We start from the raw sequence: 20,277 nt of genomic DNA, 5'->3' as shown, positions 1-20,277 counted from the left end.
ACAGCACCTGTGTTACTTTATTGACCTTACATGCTTGCCTCCTAACACTGACAAGTAAACTCCCAGCAGGCAGGCACTACATCTTACACATGTTTTTGTCAACAGTTTCCTACCGGGCACAGTACAGTTTGGGAACAGATGAATGGAGTTTGGGAACTACTTTAATATGCTTAATCCTAAGGCGCTCTGTGTGTTGCCCGCATTTACAGTAGTCCCCCTTATCTGCCATTTAGCTTTTTGAAGTTTCAGTTACCCGCAGTCAGCCATGGTCCAAAAATGTTAAATGCGAATTCTGAAAACACATAATTTGTTAGTTTTAAAATGTGCGCCATTCTGAGTAGTCTGATGAAATCTTGTGAGTCCCACACCATTCTACCCAGGTTGTGACTTGTCCCTTTGTCCAATGTTTCAGTCAATGTCTCCGCGCACTGCATACTCCTCACCTGTAAGTCATTTAGCAGCCCTGTGGGTTATCAGATCCACTGCTGAAGTATTGGAGTGCTTGTGTTCACATAACCCTTGTTTGACTCAATAATGACCCAATAGCCAAGAGTACTGATACTGGCAATTGGGATATGCCAAAGAGAAGCCATAAAGTGCTTCCTTTACATGACAAGGTGAGTACAGTACAATGACATATTGTGAGAAAGAGAAACCACATTTCTGTATTTTTATTACAATATGTTATCACAATTGTTCTATTTTATTATTAGATACTGTTGTTCATCTCTTACTGTACCTAATTTAGAAATTAAATTTATACTTTATCATAAGTATGTATGTATGGCAAAAATAGTGTATGTAGGGTACAGTACTATCTGTGGTTTCAGGAATGCACTGGGGGGTCTTGGATGTGTCCCTGGTGGAGAAGGGGGCACTACTATACTACCAGGTCAGGGAGCTGGAGCAATTGCTGGACTCTGAGAACAATTTCTACACTCATTTTTAAGATGCTGTTGCAGAGTCTAAAGAGCCAGGATCTTTTCCTCTCACTACAAGGTTCTGGCAAGCCCTGTACTTGTCCAGTTTCTTGATGGAGTTAATCTGGATTATTTTTGACATCAGTTTCAACTCTTAAGTTCTCTAACTTTTTAAAAATCCAGGAGGAATAAAATGTTGACATTATAACAGGAAGAGCAAGCAGGGTGTAGGAATAGGGATGGCATTGAGAAACAGATTAAAAACCAGAAGTAGATTTTGGCACTGAATCTGCAGTAGGTAGTCAAGTCAAGTAAAAGTTGAGTCTAAGATGTTTTTAAGTAAACTTTTATGTGTTTTGATGTATTTAAACCAGATATAAATTATGGAGGTTATTACAGACTTCCACCAAGATGGAGGCGTAGGTGGAAGCACTGTGCCTTCTCGCACAACTAAGTTTAAAAATAACAAAGTTTTAGCAACAAAAACACAGTCAAACCACAGAAAATTGAACTACACGGAAGTCTGACAACAATGAACCCTTCAGCCAAACCAGTAAGAGGGGCAGAGCCAGCAGCAGAGCGGGGTCGGGCAGGAAAGATCCACCAGACCGACCCTGGTGAGAGACCCACATGCGCCAGCAGCCGTGGGCGGATCCCAGGTGTGGAGAAGCAGGCAGACCCACTGAGGGCGAAAGGCATTGAACCCACTGAGGGTGCAAGGCAGTGGAGCCACTTAGGGCTGATTACGGTCACACATTCACGAGCAGATAAACCAGTGAAGGAGCTAGCAGTGAGACAGACCACGCAGGCCCCAGCAGCAGGAAGGAGCAGAGGGAACCACCATTGTCCCTCTCTGACCCCGCCCCCACATACAGCGTCACAAACCTGCAACCTGGGTGGTCCCACCCTGGTGAACAACTAAGGCTCCACTCCTCATACCTAACAGGCACGAACAGATCAAAACAGGGCTAAAGAACAACTCAGAGCCCCAGAGCCCATAAATCTGAGCAATGAAGAAATAGCTAAACTTTCATATGCACAGTTCAAAACACTGGTGATCAGGATGCTCACAGAACTGGTTGATTTTAGTCACAAATTAGAGGAACATATGAAGGCTAAACTAATTGAAATGAAGGGAAATGCACAGGAAACCAATAGTAATGGAAAGGAAACTGGGACTCAAATAAAAGGAATGGACCAGAAGAAGGAAAAAAATGACCAAACAGAAAAGGATGAAGAAACAAGAATTCAAAAAAATGAGGAGAGGCTTAGGAACCTCCAGGACATCTTTAAACATTTCAACATCCAAATTATAGGGGTACCAGAAGGGGAAGAGGAACAGCCACAAGTGGAAAATTTATTTGAACAAATAATAAAGGAGAACTTCCCCAATCTGGCAAAGGAAATAGACTTCCAGGAAGTCCAGGAAGCTCAGAGAGTCCCAAAGAAGTTGGACCCAAGAAGGAACATACCAAGGCACATCATAATTACATTAACCAAGATTAAAATGAAGGAGAGAATCCTAGAAGCAGCAAGAGATAAGAGAACAGTCACCTACAAAGGAATTCCCATCAGACTGTCATCTGATTTCTCAAAAGAGACCTTCCAGGCAAGAAGGGGCTGGAAAGAAGTATTCCAAGTCATGAAATCCAAAGACCTACATCCAAGATTGCTCTATCCAGCAAAGCTTTCATTTAGAATGGAAGGGCAGATAAAGTGCTTCTCAGATAAGATCAAATTCAAGAAGTTAATCATCACCAAGCCCTTATTATATGAAATGTCAAAGGGATTTATCTAAGAAAAAGAAGAGAAAAAATATAAACAGTGAAAGGATAGCAAACTCACAGTTATTAAGAACCATACCTAAAACAAAAGCAAACTAAGAGGACAGCTAGATCAGGAGCAGAACCATAGAAATGAAGATCACATGGAGGGCTAGCAACAGGGGAGTGAGAGAAGGAAAAGGGGAGAGAAGATACAGAAAATAAGTAGCATAGATGGTAGGTAGAAAATAGCTAGGGGGGAGGGCAAGAATAGAATGGGAAATATAGAATCTAAAGACCTTGAGACACGTGGTCATAAACTAAAGGGGGGAATGGTGGGGGAGGGGGTATGCAGGGTGGAGGGGAATGAAGGGGGAATAAAACAACTGTAATGGAATAATTAATAAAATATATTTTAAAAAATTTAAAAAATTATGGAGGTTATTTACTAAAATAGTATTAGTAAAAAAAATCTTTTTTTAAAGGAGGGAAATCACTCCCAACTTATGATTATAATAAGTTAAGCCATGATGTTCTGAGAACTTTTTATATGTATCTCCCTAAATATGGGTTTTCTAGAGGTGTTTTCTCAGTATGGATCACATGAATTTATTTCAGATTCTGTTACACCAAGAGTGGGAGACTGAGGAGAAAGTGACTGAAGAGGTGATCTTGCTTCTTTCCTGGAAAATGTCACCTGTGGTTTTAGGAGACAACTTTGTTGCCAAATAGATCAGAAGAATAAGCCTTCTTCATAATCTGGAGATGTTTTTAGATTTTTCATTCTTGTTCTTACATCCCTTTATTTCCAAGCACCTATATTTATGATTGGTCTAGACCACTTATTAATTTCACTTTATGTGTGTTGAAGATGTTCAAGAGTTATTTAGAATCAAAGTTTATGACTAAATTCTGTCTTCTTTTTACCCATTTTATGCTGAACAAATTTCTACTACATTTTTCTCCTAAGAAATACTTTCTTGTAATTACTATGCCTTCAGCATATACCTTTTCATGGCAGAAAAGAGTAAGCCTAGAACTTCTGCTTTTGCTTGTTAAAAGGAGAGATATTAAAAATAATAATGGCAATAAAATGGTAATTATATGTGTTCATGGAGAACATATAATTTTCCATGAAAATTTTCCTACTAGATTTTATTTTCCTACGAGATTTAAATATGCATGATGCCTACTATTCCTAACAACTTCATGAATTCAGTATTATCATCTCAATTTTTCAGAAGAGTATAATAGAAGCTATTTACTATACAGTCACTTCTAAATATATAATCTAATTCACTCCTTGCGAAAATCTTTGAGCATTTATTTACAGGAAAAGTAGAGGCCCAAGAGAGGGAGTGGCTCGTTCTCCCCAAATGGATAGGAAAAGCTTCCAAGAGCATGCTGCAGTGCATGCAGAAGAGGAGCTGGTGTTAGATACTAACTACCAAGGTGTGAATTAAGATTATAGCATCCAACTTTGACCAAACTTTGTTGAGAAAAAACAAACAAACAAGTAAGCATACAACAAAAGCAATCAGCTACGATAATATTGATAGGAAATCTTGTAAAGAGAGTGAATAATTTTATTTTTAGGAGGTTCGAATCTGATAAAAATGCAAAGTTTTATTTTTCTACATATTCCATCCAGCTAATGTTGTGGTATGGTTATGAGTTGTATGATGTCAGAAAACATTAATACAGTTCTGCTAATCACACACTGCTGTGAATCACCAATTCAAAAGGTGTGATTATGAATTGTGGGTTAATATCATTAGCTTCATATTTTATATACCTAAAATATTCATTGTCTTAATCAGCTAAACTTCAAGTGAACTGCTTATTATATTTTAACAGGTACAACATAGCTAGACAAAGGCATATCTCCTAGTTAGCCTTATGTCTTACTACCTTTGAATTTCTTATGGCATCAACCATAATAATTGTGGCAGGTATTGCTGGCTGTACACCTCTTCTTCAGAGTAATTTCTGGGAAGCAGCTGCCCAGCTAAAACTACATTTCCTCAGCCTCTCTTCCACCTGGGTATAACGTCCAACTGGTTCTTGTGAATAGAACATGAACTAAAGTGAAATGTTTCATTTTCAGGCTGAAGTGCCTAAAGCCTAAGTGTACCACCTCTATGTTCTTTTTCCTTACACTTTGGCTAAATGGAGAGGACTGGGATACATTTTTTGAGAGCAGATACCCAATGAGGAGAGAGTTTGAGGTGTCTGCTGACAAGGAACCCAGGTATTGAATATTATATGAACCAAAAATTGCTCTATTGCCTTAAGTCCCTGATATCTGTGTCACCTCAGTGCAACTGCTTACACACAATAGTGCTCAGTCCATAGTTTCTGAACATTGGCATCTATGTTCCAGATCACTAGACTCATGAGACTGGATTGATATTATGGTCTCATAAGTTTATATATATAATTTTAATCTATAATACAGAATTTTCTGTTTATTTTTGCTTTCTCATTCTTAAAACCCTGAACTAGTTCCTGTGAAATAACTATTGTGTTAAAAATTGAAGTTGATTATTTTATACAGTAAGTATGTGACTTACTTAACCCAAAAGAAGGTGGCATATCATCTCATTTTATTCCAAAAAAAGTTTTAGTAGATATTTTAAGTGATTAGGGTAGCAGGTTTCTCTTAGTTCTCTGATTTTTTTTTACCACTTCTACCAGAAGAGAATTAGCCTTGGTGCAAGTTTTAGTGGATAGTTAGTGTCCAATGTAGGAAACCAGGGAACCTGACTTTATCTTGACTATACCACATGATCTATTAAATCTTGTTAAGTTAGTTTGCCTCTGAGAAGACAGGCTATAGCTATCTCCCAATAGATAACAAACCCATTTTGACACTTCTGATTATTCACACAGCGTCATTTACTTTTTCTATTTAAGTAGGCCACCGGTCTTTTAGGGCACCTTTTGCTTTTTGGGCTGTTCACCACGGATCAGGTGGGGATGAAGTGAAAATCAATGTATCTAGTTATACTGGGGTGGGCAAAAGTAGGTTTACGATTATTAGTATGAAGAACCCAGAGTTTATTTTTGAATTATTATTTATTAATTATTGTATTATTTTCCACACAAACAACTGTAAACCAATTTTAGCCCAACCCTACACTCTTTGAAGGTTTTGGATGACTTCTGTTCCCTTGTAGGAATGTGTTTATAGATTAATTATAGTCTTAGTTGCCTTTTACCATATCAAATATTGTGTGGGTGGCATATTCTAGGAAATCTTGAAGAATTTAAAAATAGTCCACCATGGTTCCTAATATGGAGATGACCATAATTAGAGGAAGCAGTAGGTTAGGTCAGAAACTGCTTATGGTTGGGAGCCTTTCCTGTATATTTTACTGATATTCCCCACGGTGGCCTTTGGTCTGTGGGTCATAGCTTGGCCAGGGGCGAGTCAGAGTTCTCAGTGAAAGTAGTAAGAGAGGTCATGTGTGGCATATCAGCAGAGCTGGTACACCCACATGTCTGGGTTGGGGCGGAAGTGGAGGCCGGGTCAGGAAAGTGGTCTTTTCCTGCTTTTAGACAGTGCCAAAGCATCGCAGGCAGGGGTTTCACTTTATTTTTGTTTATGTGGGGTTGGTTCAGACACAAGTAAACTTGTGGTGTCTTAACCTCTAGTAAGATTTCAAACATACATCTGGCTTCATCTAGCTTGCTGTCTTAGGAATCCAGTTTGTATCTTAGAAATGATGGTATTTTTAATTTAAAAGGTTAAAGATGATACACTTTCAGTTAAATCTCATAATTTTTGACTGGTGATTAATGATAAACACCTAATTTTTCCTTATTAAGAAAAAGAATATGAATTATACACACAGGAAGTTTATTTTCCAAAGTGTTGTTTACTTTCATAATATTTTTGTAAAATTGGGCAACTGATTTACCTCTTGTGGTCTTATCTTCTACCCTGGGTTTCAACCAACTGGGCAGGAGAACAAGGACCAGAAAATAAAATCTGTTAAACTTTTATCCAACTGTGCCAGGTATGTGTGAACACGTGAATATCTAAGTATAGATCTTCTCACATGGAGGATTTGAGATTTTTTTAAAATCATGAAACATAAAAGTATAAAATAAATATTGAGATATTTGGGGAAAGAACACTAATAAATCAATATAATTTATGTGTGAGTTAAGTCTAGCACAAAAATATAAAATGTCTAGTTCTAAACATTGGCTTATAAATATTAATTTAATTGCTTTGAAATAACAATTAGTACCAAGTGCTTAAGATACTAATTCAGTCAATATAATTAAAAAGTGTGGATTGTATGTATCTGCTTGGCTATTACAGATAATATTTCCCAATCTAGTACCGTTACTTTAGTCCTAGAATCTCCGAAGAAGCTGGAAGATGGATGGTAAGAACGCAGGGCTTTGAGAAAGTAGGGATAATTCTTGATTTATGGCTCCCTTTTCATGTTAAGACAACTCAGGTTCTAGATGGGCAGAAAACCACAAGAATGGAGATCAGAGAAGAGGTTTGGGTTCATTTCTAGCTACATTAAGTCATTTTTGAGATGTGATGAACTGTCCATGTGTGTTTTCAAGTGCATGGACCTGGCTTTGAAGCATGTGATAATACAATTCTTTCTGTTTTGTTCTCACTCAGCCTGATAATGCTGTCCTTACAGTCAGCGTAGGACACTGAATCAGTGATATTAAAGATAAATGTCAAATGATTCTCAGGTCTCATTTTGGTCATATGCTATAGCTCATTAAGTACAACCTTGTAAATGTGGTTGGAATTTCTGCCATGCATTCATTTGACACTTATCTGTCACTTATCTGATGATCTAATTTGATGTTTGTAACAGGGGTTGCCTCTGGGAAAGGGATCTGATTGACTAGAAACAAGAGTGGAAAGGATACTTAAATTTCCATGTAGATAAACTTTATAGCTTTTAAATTTTGTATAATGAGTGCATTAGCTATTTATTACTGAGTAGCAAAATTACCACAAATGTAGCAGCTTAAAACAACCCACGTTTATTCCCTCAGTGTCTGTGGGTCAGGAATCCAGGTATGGCTTAGCTGGGTCCTTTGCACCAGGGTCTTTGCAAAGCTGTGAGATGTTGGCCAAGGCTGAAGCATTACCTGAAGGTTCAACTGTGAGAGGGTCTGCTTCCAAGCTTATACAGTTGTGGGCAGGATTCAATTCCTTGAGGACTGTTGGACTTAGAGCTTCAGTTCCTAGTTGTTTTTTGGCTGGAGACCTCCCTACTTCCTCTCCAACATGGCAGCTTGGTTCATCCAAGCACAAAAACTGAGAGGGCTATTGAAGGGGTGTGCTAACAACACTGAAGTAAGCCATTTCTGTAAGCTGATCATGGAAGGGATATCCCACCACTTTTGCCCTATTCCAGTTTTTAGAACAAGTCATTAGGCCATCCCACACCCAAGGGAAGGGCTTACACAAGGGCACAAACACCAGTAGTTGGAGATCATAGGAGGGACATTTTTGAGTTTGCCTGCACAATGTGTGTATATTATCCATTTAGAAACAAAGGTGCTTTTAGCCTTGTCTGCTGTAGCTCAGTGGATTGAGCACAGGCCTGGGAAGCAACGGGTTGCCAGTTCTATTCCCAGGGCACATGCCTGGGTTGCAGGCCAGGTCCCCAGTAGGGGACACATGAGAGGCAACCACACATTGATGTTTCTCCCTCTCTTTCTCCCTCATTTTCCTTCTCTCTAAAAATAAATAAATAAAATCTTAAAAAAATAAGAAAGAGGGAGGCTGGGATGGGAGAAATAGACAAAAAACTGTACTTGAAAAATAAATAAAATTTAAAAAAGAAGAAGAAAGAAAGGTGCTTTTAGACATTTAAAATTTTAAATGAACACAAAAGTGTCCGTGTAATTTGTGAAATAGGATACCATTTTTGTAAATGAAAAATAACATGTATATGCTCGTATGTACATATATTATAGAGATGCATACAAAATGGTGGGAATGGGGCAAGCAAAATGGTTAATGTCTTCATCCATCAGGCTGTAATAATAATACCATAGACTGGATGTTTTATGAATAATTTATTTCTCCTAGTTCTGGAGGCTGGGAAGTCCAAGATCACAGCACTGGCGGATTTGATGTCTGGTGAGGTCCTTATTCTTTGTTCCTAGATGGTCACCTTACTGTTTTATCACATGACCAAGCGACGAGGGGGCTCTCTGGGTTCTCTTCCATAAAGGCACTAGTCCCATTCATGAGACCTCCACCCTTATGACCTAACAGTTTCCAAAGGCCTTACCTCCTAATACCATCACATTGAGGATTAGGTTTTAACATATTAATTTTGAGGGGACACAAACATTCAGAGTAGAGCAGTTAGCAGTAAAGAAATTAGGATTATTTTACAAAGTTGTAGAGGATAAATGGCTTTTTAATAGCATTTGGTCACTTAATTGGAGGATCAGGACTCAAAACAGAGTTCTGAACTTCAAGATTATTCTCCTGTTTACTTTATTGGATTATTTGTTTCTAAACTTAATAAGTTCATAAAAATGATAGATATTAGTTACTCTGCTGATGCCTAGCTTACTTCACTGTTTGGCCATCTCTACCCAATATGCCTGGTAATTAAGTCATTTTTAAAACCATAATAAAATAGAAATTTGTATTGAATCCTATGGGAGGGTTGCCTAATTTAGCAAATAAAAATATAGGATGCCCAGTTAAATATGAATTTCAGTTACACAATAATGTTTTAGTATAAATATGTCTCATATATGTAATACAATTATACATACAATATTTGGGACGTCCTTATATGACAAAATTGTTCATAGTTTGTCTGACACTCACATTTAACCAGATGCTCTGTATTCTATCTGGAATGCTATCCTATGGGAAAAATTTTCAAAACAGCAGCATAGGTTTGTGAGCAGGATTGCATAGTAAAATGGAATTTTAAACAGATTAATCTGTCCTGCATTTGCATCTATGATACCTCAAGATCCTCTTTCTTCTCATTCAACAAATACTGGTGAATGCCTTTGAGGTGTGAGGCACCTCACCAGCTGCTGCAGACACAAAATCAAATAAGCTTCATCTTCACCCTCAAAAGCTGAAAGCCTTTTATGCTCGTATTTGTTATAGGACTTTTTGGGCAGTGACTATAGATAAGATGTATAAAATCTGGTTAAAAACAGAACAAATTGTCATGAACACCTCTTAGGTCTCAACCTTTAGTGTTTTTATTTTTTGGTGTGATTTAAAAATTATAATCTATAATCTATAAAAATTAAATCTATAATAAGAATATTGTTGAAAATTTAGAAATTAAAGAAAATAGTTTTAAAGAGTTTGAGTATGTCATTATTTTATGAGTTCTCATTACCTTTTCTATTCTTCTAAAAATAGTCACTGAAATATTTCTGTAGAAATATAAAAATATAATCTAATTTTGCAGAATGTGATTAACCAGTATGTTTGTCAAATTTGACTTTATTTTCCAGGAATATAGAAAAGCAGAACTCCATAAGGAAATAGTATGAAACTGAATTTCAATAAATGTCCCAGAGATGAAGCTTTGTGTCAAGGTCCTTTCTATACTGATTTAGCAGATTTGCTTTTTGCAGTTTTAAACACATTTTTCTTTGAAGCTTATCCTGATGATGTAACATAATTGGATGACTGACCAGTTAATGCATGAGTTTTTAAAAATATTATTTGTCATGATATCTAACTTTTAAAAAATTTTATCGTTCAATTACAGTTGTCCCAATTTCCCCCCAATACCCCCCCCACCATACCCACCTCCACTTTCCACATTCAATCCTCCCCAACCCAGTTGTCTTGTCCATGGGTCCTTTATACATGTTCCTTGACTTGATCCTTCCCCTTCTTTCCCCCATTTATCCCCTCCCCTTTCCCCTCTGGTCACTATCAGTTTGTTCTTTACTTCCATGTCTCTGGTTCTGTTTAACTTGTTGGTTTGTTTTGTTGATTAGGTTCCACTTACAGGTGAGATCATACGGTATTTGTCTTTTACTGCCTGGCTTATTTCACTTAGCATAATGCTCTCCAGTTCCATCTGTGCTGCCATGAGGGGTAGGAGCTCTTTGTTTCTTTCTGCTGCATAGTATTCCATTGTGTAAATGCACCACAGTTTTATGATTCACTCATTTACTGATGGGCATTTAGGTTGCTTCCAGCACTTGGGTAATGTAAATTGTGCTGCTATGAACATTGAGGTGCATATCTTCTTTTGAATTGCATATCTTCAGGATTCTTATGGTATAATTCTAGTAGTGGAATTGCCAGATCAAACGGCAACTCCATTTTGAGTTTTTTGAGGAATTTCCATGTTTTCCATAGTGGCTGCAGCAGCCTGCGTTCTCATCAACAATGTACTAGGGTTCTCTTTTCTCCACAACCTCACCAACACTTATTGTTTGCTGATTTGTTTATGATGGCCATTCTGACTGTGTGAAGTGATATCTCATTGTGGTTTTAATTTGCGTCTCTCTGATGGCTAGTGATACTAAGCATCCTTTCATCTGTCTCTGGGCCCTCTGCACGTCCTTCTTGTAAAAGTGTCCATTCAGGTCCTTTACCCTTTTTAAAATTGAATTGTTTGTTTTCCTGGTATGGAGTCATGTGAGTTCTTTATATATTTTGGAGATCAAAACTTTGTCCAAGGTATCACTGGCAAATATGTTTTCCCATACAGTTGGTTCTCTTTTCACTTTGCTGATTTTTTCTTTGACATGCATAAGCCTTTTAATTTAATGTAGTCCCATTTGTTTATTCTTTCCTTTATATCCCTTGCTCTAGGGGACATATTGGTGAAAATATTCCTGTGTGGAATATCTGAAATTTTCCTCCCTATGTTCTCCTCTAGGACTTTTATGATGTTGCAACTTATATTTAAGTCTTTTATTCATTTCAAGTTTATTTTTGTATATGGTGTAAGTTGGTGGTCAAGTTTCATTTTTTGCATGTAGCTGTTCAGATCTCCCAACACTATTTGTTGAAGAGGATATTTTTATTCCATTTTATCCTTCTGCCCCTTTGTCAAATATTAATTGACCATAGAGACATGGGTTTATTTCTGGGCTCTCTATTCTTTTTCATTGTCTATATGTCTGTTCTTTTTATTTAAGGTTTATATTTATTTATTTTTAGAGAGAGGGAAGGAAAGGAGAAAGACAGAGAGAGAAACATTAATGTATAGTTGCTTTTCACATGCCTCCAAATGGGCACCTGGCCCACAACCAAGGCATGTGCCCTGACTGGGAATTGAACCAGTGACCCCTTGGTTCTCAGGTCCATGATCAATAAATACATGGAGCTATAAGAGCCAGGGCTATGTGTTGGTTCTTACAGCAGTACTGGACTGTTTGATTACAGTGGCCCTGTAACATACTTTGATATCATGTATCATGATTCCTCCTACTTTGTTTCTTTCTCAAAATTGCTGAGACTATTTCAGGTCATTTATGACTCCATATAAATTTTGGAAATGTTTGTTTTGTATCTGTGAAATAAGTCATTGGTATTTTACCAAGGATTATATTGAAGCTACAGATTGCTTTGGTTAGTTTGTACATTTTGACATTAATTCTTCCCAATCCATGAACAGGATATATGCTTCCATTTATTTGTGTATTCCTTAATTTCTTTCTTCAGTGTTGTGTAGTTTCCTGAATATAGGTAAGGTTTATTCCTCATTGGTAAGGTTTATTCCTAGGTACTTCATTTTTCTTGTTTATATAGCAAATGGGATTTTCCCCTGATTTCTGATATTTTATTGTTGATGTCCAAAAATGCTTTCTTTCTGAATAATGACTTTGTATTGCACTGTCTGCCAAATTTACTTACTAGGTCATGTAGGTTTTTGGTGGAGTCTGTACAGTTTACTATGTAACTATCTTGTCATTTGAAAACAGTAACAGATTTACTTCCTCCTTTCCAATTTGAATGCCTTTTATTTCTTTTTCTTGTCTGATTGCTGTGGCTAGAACTTCTAATACTATGTTGAATACAAATGGTAAAAGCAGACACCCTTGTCTTGTTCCTGATCTTAGTGGTAAAGCTTTTAGGTTTTGCCCATTAAATATGATGCTGGCTGTAGTTTTCTCATATGTGGTCTTTATTAGGTTGAGGTATGCTCCTTCTACTCTCACGTTGCTGAGAGTTTTTATCATAGATGGGTTCTGTACCTTAACAAATGCTTTTTCCACATCTATTGATATGATCATATGATTTTTGTCTTTCCTTTTGTTTATGTTTTGTATTACATTTATTGATTTGCAAATATTGTACCATCCTTACATCCCTGTGATGAATCCCACTTGATCATAGTTAATGATATTTTTAATGTATTGCTGGATGTGGTTTGCCAATATTTTATTGAGGATTTTGGTGTCTTACATTCATCAGCAATATTGGCCTGTAGTTTTCTTTCTTTGTTTTGCCTTTATCTATTTTTGGGATTAGGATGATGCTGGCCTCATAAAAAGAGTTTGGGAGTCTCCCCTCTTGGATTTTTTTGAATAATTTGAGTATAGGGGTTAGCTCTTCCTTAAATGTTTTTAAAATTCTCTTGTGAAACCATCCAGTCCAGGGCTTTTGTGTGCTGGAGTTTTTTGATTACTCCTTCAATTTCATCTGCTATTATTGGTCTGTTCAGGCTTCTGCTTCTTCTTGATTCTGTTTTAGATTATATTTTTTTCCAGAAATTTGCCCATTTTGCCCAGGTTTTCAAATTTCTTGGCATATAGTTTCTTGTAGTAATTTCTTACAATCTTCTGTATTTCTGTGGTGTTAGTTGTAATTTCTCCTCTTTTACTTCTGATTTTTTAAATTTTGGTCCTCTTTCTTTTTTTCTTGATGAGTCTGGTTAGAAGCTTGTTGATTTATTTTACCTTTTCAGAGAACCAACTCCTGGATTTACTGATCCTTTGAATTGTTCTTCTAGTTTCTATGTTCTAGTTGCTCCGATCTTGGTTATTTCCTTCCTTCTACTTGCTGTGACCTTTGTTTGTTGTTGTTCCTCTAGTTCTTGTAGATGTAAGATTAGATTGTTTATTTGAAATATTTCTATCTTTTTTAGGTAGGTCTGTACTGCTATGAATTTCCCTCTCAGGGCTGCCTTCACTGTGTCCCATAGGTTTGGACTGTAGTGTGTTCATTTTCATTTGTTTCCAGGAATTTTTGATTTACTTCCTTGACCTTATTATTAACTCATTTTTTGTTTAATAGAATGCTATTCAATCTCCATGAGTTTGAATGTTTTTGAGTTTTTTTCCTTGAGGTTGGTTTCTAGTTTCAAGCCTTTGTGGTCTAAGAAAATGCTTGATATGATTTCAATTATCTTGAATTTGTTGAGGCTTGTTTTGTGTCTTATCATGTGGTCTATGTTTGAAAACGTTCCATGTACATTTGAAAGAATGTCTATTTTGCTTCTTTGGGATGAAAGATTCCATACATATATCAGTTAAGTTCATTTGATCTAGTGAGTCATTCAGTGCCACAATATCCATGTTGATATTTTGTCTGGAAGGTCTATCCATTGTTGACAGTGCGGTGTTAAAATTCCCTACTAGAAGTGAGATGCTGTCTATATCTTTCTTGAAGTCCTCCAAGATTTTCCTTATATATTTGGGCACTCCTATGTTTGGTGCATATATGTTTACAATGTTTATGTGTTCTTGATGGATTCTTCCCTTGAGTATTATGAAGTGTCCTTCTGTTTCTCTTTTTATGGCTTTTGATTTGAAGTCTATTTTATCTGATACAAACATTGCTACCCTGGCTTTTTATCCCTGTCTGTTTGCTGGAATATTTTCCCCCAACCCTTCACTTTTAGTCTGTGTAGGTCTTTTGTTCTGAGGTGGATCTGTTGTAGGCAACATATGGTCAAGTTTTCTTATCCATTCAGCTATTCTATGTCTTTTGATTAGAGTATTTAATCTATTTAAATTTAAGGTTATTATTGGTAGGTACTTATTCATTGCCATTTTCTCTCTTTTACCTGTGTTTCTTTCTCTCTCAGTCTTTTTCTAATCTTCTTAAAGCATTTTTTTAAACATATCTTGCAATGCTGGTTTGATGGAGGTGTATTGTTTTAGCCTTCTTTTGTCTAGAAAACTTCTTATTTTGCCTTCCATTTTAAATGAGAGCTTTGCTGGGTAGCGTGGTCTTGGTTGTAGGCCTTTACTTTTCATTATTTGGAATATTTCTTGCCGTTTCCTCTGGCTTGTGTTTCTGTTGAGTAGTTAGCTGCTAGCCTTATTTTAGCTCTCTTGCATGTTTCTTCCTGTTTCTCCCTTGCTGCCTTTAAGATTCTTTCCTTGTCTTTGAATTTTGCCATTTTAATTATGATGTGTCTTGGAGTGGGCATCTTTGGGTTTATCTCGATTTGGACCTTCTATGCTTCCTGGACTTATGTGACTTTTTCTCTCAACAAGTTAGGAAAGTTTTTCAAAAATTACCTTTTCAAACAGGTTTTCTATCCCTTGCTCTTCTTCTTCTCCTTCTGGTATGTGTTTTATGTGGATATTATTATGTTTCATTTTTTCCTGCATTTCTCTTAATCCCTCTTCATTCTTTTTGAGCCTTTTATCCCCCTTTTCCTGCTCTTTCTGGGAGTTTTGTCCTATCTTGTCCTCCAACTCACTGTTTCTGTCTTCTGCTTCATCAATCTTGCTTTTGATTCCTTCTACTATGTTCTGCAATTCAGACATTGTATCCTTCATTTCCTCCTGGCTCTCATTAATAGTTCTATGTTCCTTTTCATGCTGATATAGTTTTCAGTAAGTTCGTTGTTGCTTCCCTGTAGTTTTTGGTAATTCTCTCTGAGCTCATTAAGCTTCCTTACAACCATTGTTTTGAACTCAGTATCTGGTAGCAGGATGGCTGCTGCAGTATGGGAGGTGACTCAGCACTGTGACCCCTGAGTTCTCTCAGTTCTCTTCCCAAAGCCTCCATTCCCAGTCTCTCCTCAAGCATCTCTCATCCACTCTGCCCACCATCCCCCCAGCTTTGCCAGAGCCCAGGGTAAGTGACTGCAAATGAAAATTTATGCATTGGCTCTTTATATAGCTCTTTGCATCTCTAGCCATCTGACTCTGACTGAGTAACCCTGCTGCTTTTTTCCACTGGATGTTATCTGTGTACTTTTCGGGCTCTAGTGCTTTAGGCTGGGGATCCAAACTGAGGGTTTAGACCCCATACTTCTCAGGGGGATCAAACTAGCTGCTTAAATATCCTTCTGAAGCCCTGGCTGGTGTAGCTCAGTGGATGAGCATGGGCCTATGAACCAGATGACTGCAGTTCAATTCCCAGTCAGGGCACATGCCTGGGTTGCAGGCCAGGTCCCAGCAGGGGATGTGTGAGAGGCAACCATACATTGATATTTCTCTCCCTCTCTCCTCTCTCCTTTCTTTTCCCTCTAAAAGATAAATAAATAAAATCTTTTAAAAATATCCATCTGGCACTTCAGCTGCCTCCTGTGGGCATCCAGCCAGCCTTTTTGTGTCTCCAAAACACTCTTTATCAGTCATGTTGAACCGAAGTGGATTTTTCTGTCTGTCTGTAGTTATAAGGCTTCTCTCTCTCTCTGTTGTTCAGTTGTTTGTTCCAGATGATTTCTCCACAATTTAGTTGTAGTTCCAGATTGGTTCTGGGAGGAAGTTGGTGTAACTTCCACTCACTCCTCCACCATCTTGGATCCTCTCCTGCATGAGTTTTAAAGTTTCACATTTTAATATTGATTTGTTTGAAATGTATGTGGCACTAGAAAAGAGCTCTACAGATACCCTAAACCACTAGGAAGATGAACAAATGAGTCCTAGAGCAAATTAAGCATGAAATGTCCCTGGAGGCAAAAACGAGAAAATTGAAACTGTCCTAGTTCAGGCACATCATGAGAAGGCAGGGCTCTTTGGAAGAGACAATTATACTGGGAAAAATAGAAGGCAGCAGGAAAAGAGGAAGACCAAATATGAGATGGAGTGACTGCATACAAGCCATAGGCATGAATGTATAGGAACTGAACAGAGGTGTTGAGGACAGGATATTGTGGACATCGCTCATTAAGTTGTCAGAATCCAGAGCTGACTTAATGGCACATAATAATAAACAGCTCTGCGGTGGGAAGAGATGACTATGTGTAGTCACAGAAGAGTGGAGGAGAGAATGGGAGTGTGCTGTCCAGGGCTATATTGCTGTCAGATCTATCCTCCCATTTTCCTTGCTTAGCTGTGGATTGGAAGGTATGGCCCCATCGACTGCATTCTCAAGACTCCATGTCATTTCCTCTCTGGCCAGTTTTAGTTAATGGATGGTACTTACAGGAGATAGGGGGGAAGGAAGAAGATAGAAACCCAGCTCGGTATTTCTCCTCTCTCTTTGCATTTGACTGCATCTCTAACAGTGCCTGTTCCTTCCTCATGAAACCAGCTTTTGCCTGGTGACCTCATGCTCTGGGCTCTGGTACGATTCCCTTTCTCTCCTCTGGTTTACAGAAGGCAGTGGTTAACTGATGTTGGTTGCTTCATGGAGCCTGATTGGGTTCTCAGATCTCCCATCTTTTATGATTCAGTTTCCCGTGTTATATTCTTTGTTATATGTACTTGAAAGAGTTTCCAGTTTTCTGGATAGACTTTGCTCAATACAAGGAACATGGGAAGTTTTAGGAGAATATCAACAAATCAAGGATCCATATTCCTCTCTCTTTAACACAATGTTTAGGACATTTCAAATAAACAAATGAACTGTTCCTTTACCACTAATACTGCCTCTATTTCAAGGATCAGCGATGGCTTAGGGTCTTCTAGAGCAAAGGATTCCTAACAGTATTTGGCATGAACCTGTACTTTGCCTCAAATGAAGTTTTACTTAATTTTCTCAGTGAACATAGACAATTTCCTTTTTTTTATATTGAAGGTGAGGTACTGTTATTTCTAGAACAATAATTCTTGCATGGATATTTAAGGGAAAAGAGAATAAAGAAAGGCAGAATGAAATGGGAAGAAGAAAGGAGTTCAGAGATATGGGAAAAGAAACAGAAAGATGATATGAGATCAGATAATATAGCTATTCTCTTTAAGAGAAGGGCAATAGTTTTGATCAAAAATCTGTTTTCTCAGAAATGATACTCATAATCCCAAAGTTTGTTAACACATTTCAGATGTTTGCATAAAGTCATAAATCATAGTAAATATAAAAATATTTTTCTATACAGTATAAATACAAATAATCACAACCTCTCAGTGAACACTTTGTTTGCCAGAAAAGAAAAAGAAAATATTTCATAGTGAAAGCAGTGAGCTTGACAAATGGGCAGCAATAGCACAAACTACCTGGAGGGAAAGAGGCAGCCACATGGCCTTGGTTTATAGAAATACAAAGTGATATAGATTCTGGGAACAAACTGATGGTTGAGAAACAAGAAGGGGTTTAGGGGGCTGGGTGAAAAAGGTGAAGGGATTAAGAAGTACAGATTGGTAGTTACAGAATAGTCACAGGGATGTAAAGTACACCATAGGGAATGTAGTCAGTAATATTGTAATAACTATGTATGGTATCAGGTGGGTACTTGAAATAGCAGAGGGATCACTCTATAACGTATATGATTGTCTAACCACTATGCTGTATACCTGAAACTAATATAGAATAAACTGAATGTAACTGTAATTAAAAATAAAACAAAATGACTTAATTTATTTTTTAAAAATGCCTTACTCTAGACATTTACTTGTAACCTTGCCCATTAAAGGACTTGTTAGCTGACTTGTTAGGAAAGATCAAACCTTGAATTAGGATTTGTGTGAGTTACAGATGTGCTCATGCTTTCTGGCATCAAACAGAAAGACAAGGCCTTTCTTAAATATCCCAGTGTTATATTGCTCTATAGTTTGGCAAGGGCTTTGCAGTTAGGCTGCATCAGTTCAAATGCTGCTTTGGCCACTTTCTAAATAAGACACCTTGAGCAAGTTGCTTACTCTCTTTGGGCTTCCTTTGTAAAATAGGTATAGAATGATGACCTACTTCAGAATCTCATTGTGAAGATTAAATGTGCTCATGAATATAAATCTTAGGACAGATTTAGAACTTAGCAAGCACTTAATAAAGGTTAAATATTTAGTTGCTCAGACATGATACCTATGGTTTTAGATCTTTTGTAAAATTCTAAGTGTGGGAAACACACTATAGATAAATGCACACAGTTATATGCCATATTAAATGTAAGCAGTCATAGCAGATTATAAGTTGTTCTATACTGTAAGCAAAGGTGAAGGAAAAAAATCTGCGTAGTGACAGCCAGAGATTTGACAAATAGGGAGCAAGATAAAAACAGCAAAATATAAAATTACTTCTTCAGACACATTCTGCACATACGTATGGAAGAAAAATGTGATTGTATTTATGACAGCAAAGAAGGCAGAGTAATTGGAATTTAGAAATTCGTAGCAAAATGTAGTCACTGCCTTTATGGACAGCACATTGGGAAATAATTAGGTCTGAAACTGTGGCTAACATTCAGCTTGTGCTCACTCTGTTTCTTGAGAGTTTTTAGCTTACTGAAGTCAAATGACTTTTTTTTACACATGGAAAATTATGAGCTGTTTAGGGAAAGAAGCACATGTTTTAATTAGGCAACATCACCTTTTCCATGAGAAGTGTAAATGAAACTTTAAAAAAAACACTTGAGATAGAAAACAATTGATAGAAACTTTCTCTGTCTTTCTCCCTCTCTCCTTTCTTTTCTCTCTCTCTCTCACTCACTCTCCCTGTTACTATTATTAGCGGGATCCCAAATTTGTGGTAGGCTCTGACCAAGTCCTAATATAATGACTTCAATGGTTTATAGGGTCCATGTAGGACATCCCATATGAGAACTCTGGGAACAAAAGACTTCATTGAAAATAACTAAATAGCTTTATTTCTAAATGCATTTATGTTTAGGAAAGTATAAGTAACCATGTACATGCTTTCAGAGAATTTAAGATCATACTTATTTCATCCAGAACAAAGTTAATATTTGTTGACTCAAATAAGTTGGTTTCCCATCTGTCCTGACTCACTGGCTGGAACAAATTTACATGCCAGTGTGTGATGGCCACATGACTCTTTTAGGAAAAGGTAGAAAATACATCAGTGTGATTTGAGCTCCTAAGCATTGAGCAGTATGTCTTCATGGTGAATCCATTGTTCTACCTTGGGCACTTGGTACCAAACACAAGCCTTGTTTTGATGTCAATCCCTCTCTCTTAGTATTTAGAAACACCTCTGTATGGCCTTTGACTAGTTAATGCCCTCACCTTCTCAAGTGTGCAGTGAGAGCACAGATCATTTATTAAAGATGACTATAGGGAAACTTTGCCAGACCTGGAAATAAGATCACATGGTTGTGAGTAAGAGCCATGACAGTGAATGGTCATTGTGTGCCCAGGCTCAAAGGGGGATGAGTGGGGAGCTCCAAAGCCCAACTCACTGTATTTTTCCTGGTTTTGTTTCCACAGTCTGTGGAATTCCTACCACACCACTGCTTCTGGACTCCCTTCTGTGAGACTGTGTCATTTTTAAAACAATTGGAAGAAGG

The 20,277-nt window shown here is 37.3% G+C and overlaps 1 long non-coding RNA gene across 1 annotated transcript in view; it reads right to left on the bottom strand.

Annotated features, from left to right (window-relative positions):
* Positions 1-271: 271 nt before the first annotated feature.
* The window catches only part of LOC128627593 (uncharacterized), a 69,069-nt gene continuing 49,063 nt past the window's right edge, over positions 272-20,277 (bottom strand). Inside the window, exon 4 of the long non-coding RNA XR_008391841.1 lies at positions 272-292. This is a non-coding gene — a long non-coding RNA (uncharacterized LOC128627593). The remainder of the gene's footprint in view (positions 293-20,277) is intronic.

Source organism: Artibeus jamaicensis, unplaced genomic scaffold (assembly GCF_021234435.1).
Source record: "Artibeus jamaicensis isolate MK-2021 breed Jamaican fruit bat unplaced genomic scaffold, CSHL_Jam_final contig_452, whole genome shotgun sequence".
Taxonomy (NCBI): Eukaryota; Metazoa; Chordata; class Mammalia; order Chiroptera; family Phyllostomidae; genus Artibeus; species Artibeus jamaicensis.
The sequence above is the reverse complement of the archived record's forward strand: the minus strand, read 5'-3'. Positions and strand labels throughout refer to the sequence as shown.